A 2,718-nucleotide genomic window follows, 5' to 3' on the forward strand; every position below is an offset into this window, starting at 1 on the left:
AACTCTATGTTAGCAATTCAACCCAATAAAAAAGGCTTCACTACTTTTTTGTATTCTGACTGGTAAGGCAATTGATTTTGGGCAACTAATCTACATCACCATCCTTCAATTTGTTAATACACCTCGTGAAGGCATATGGTTTCCCTTTTTGATAATCAAGTTGTGTAAGAGAGTTAATGTGCAGTAAGGATCTGGGGAAGAGTTGTTATACCTAAGGATCTAATTAATGATGGTACAGTGGAAAATTTTATGCAATAAGATTCATCTATTATTGGAGGTAGTTCATCCACTATGAGGCCCCGAATACCTCATCCCCAGACTTTATCAATAGCGTAGAGAATGGAGTGACTTAAGATCTACATGGACTATCAAGCACAATGCACTTGTGCCATTGAGCAGATGATGAGAGTTTATGTAGAACATGTGGGCGTGGATATGGTTGTTTTCCCTGTTTTGCCAATTGATCCCACCAATGTTGCTGGAGCTAAAGATGATGCTAGGGAGGACATCTAGATTATTTCTAGCACCTGTTAAGGAGTTTTCATTTTCTTTCTCTTTATTTTATTTTTATTTTTATTTATTTTTCTTAAACATTAGGACAATGTTTCATTTTAAGTTTGGGGGGGGGTATTTTTAGATTTCGTTATTGTGTGTCTTTATTTACTTTTATTTGCTTATCTTTATTTACTTTGCTTTAAATTTGTCTTCTATTTTTCATGTTTTGTTAGCTTTAATTTTTAACTTTTATATCTAGAAAAATTTTAAAAAATTTTGAGATGTTTTGACACCTTGTTTATGATTTTCCTTATCTTAACATGACATTTTGATTATTTTATGATTTAGCTTTTGGGGAAAATATGGTTATGATTTAAGTTTGTGTTGATATTCTTGTGACAGCTTTATTGTAGGATGAGACTTCCAATAATTTGCACATTATATTCTTTTACTTAGAATTGTCACTTGATTTAAAAAAAGTTTATGTTAATAAAAGTATAGTGAAGTTAAGGATTCTAGAATTTATTTGATTCTCTCTTAACGAAAAATCCTACGCAACACTTAGGATAGGAAATAATTTAGGCCATTTTTGGACCATTTGAGCCTTTTTAAGCTACCCTATGATATAGCTATCCCTAATAACCCTTTTTAAGCCTAATTTTTATTTTCTTTGTTTAACCACCTAATTAATTTAGCCTAGCCTTTAAAATAAAATTCTCAATTTTGTAACCCTCATTTCTAAGCATGCATATTATTTTAGAAAATATATATTGAGTATTCACCCTACTACCTATAATGAAAAAAATAAGTTTAGGGGTGAAGAATTGTGATGATGAAAAAAAAAAGGTTGAACAAAAGAAAAAGTTCAAAGTGAAAGGGTGCATATAGGGAATAAAAATAGTGCTCTATATAGATCCTAAAATGATTACGAGCTTTGGGTGATTTGAACCTTAATATTTACTTTGTCATAACTTAACCCTAGCCTTACGTTATAAGCTTCATAAAGACCTATTGATCGTTGAATAAGTGTAAGTCTATATTAGTCGAGAAAGATGGAAAGCAAACCTATAAGATCCTAGTACTAATCCACGCTTAAAATTGGCATAAACCAATCCAGATTGCATGATATTCTTTGTAAGAGATTATTCACAAACACACAAGAAGTCCATTCGAAAGTGAGTTTTCATTTGAATTGCTCCATGAATGTGAAGATTATTTGTATTTTATCTTAAGTTGAAATGATGGGATGATTTTTTAGGGAAAAATTGAAAAATCATGACTTGGTGAATTTTTATCTCTTCCAAAGTCCTTTTATTTTTAATTTGTAGTTTTCTTTGCTTTCTTTTCTTTTGGTTGAGGACTAGCAAAATCTTAAGTTTAGGGGTGTGATAATTCTATTTTTTAGAATTATTTTTATCTCAATTTGTTCTTAAAAGTTAGCTAAGTTCTTGAGATTAGGTTAGAATTTAGTTATTTTCAGTTATTGTTTTAATTAATTTACTTTTAAAATTTATATTCTTTTTATGCAATTTTTATGTTTATTTACTTTATTTTAATTATTATTTATTATTTATTATGTTTTTGTAGGATTCTAAAAGAATAAGGCTCAATTTGGTGAGGAAAGGTGTTCAAAGAACAAAGGCCCTATTTGTACATGTTATAGGGTTTTCATCATAACTTTCACTCTAAATGTCTAATTGATGTGATTTTCTAACCATTAGAAAGTTAAGAGACAGAGCTACAACTTTCATGTGGATCACTTTACCTAATTCTACTTCAAAGATAAAGAAAATCATGTTGGAAGTAGGCAATAGAAAACCTAAAGGCACACCAACGCCACGGCATTAGAGGGTTGCGCTATGATGACAGGAGGAAAAATCTGAAGAATTAGTGCAGAAAAGAAAAGCGCTATGAGTAGATTAAAGTTTTATGGGTTTTACACTTATTCTAAACCCATATTAAGAACCATTAGGTTAAAGTAGTTTAAATTAGGAAAAATTAGGTTAAGTTAGTAGTATAAAAAGAGAGTTTGTGGAGAAGTTAGACGTACGAAGACAACCCTAAGAAAGATTCAAGAAGTTAGAAGTTGAGGTTGAAGATTGAAGATTAAAAGCTGCTAATATTTGTTTATTTACTACTCCCTTAGCTTTTATTATTCTTGTGACTCTAAATGGCTAAACTTCATATGTTTTTATTTATTATTGCAATTATGAGTAGCTAATT

The sequence above is a fragment of the Theobroma umbraticum genome, unplaced genomic scaffold (assembly GCF_002168275.2).
Source record: "Theobroma umbraticum cultivar Fairchild unplaced genomic scaffold, ASM216827v3 scaffold_89.0, whole genome shotgun sequence".
NCBI classification, from domain to species: domain Eukaryota; kingdom Viridiplantae; phylum Streptophyta; class Magnoliopsida; order Malvales; family Malvaceae; genus Theobroma; species Theobroma umbraticum.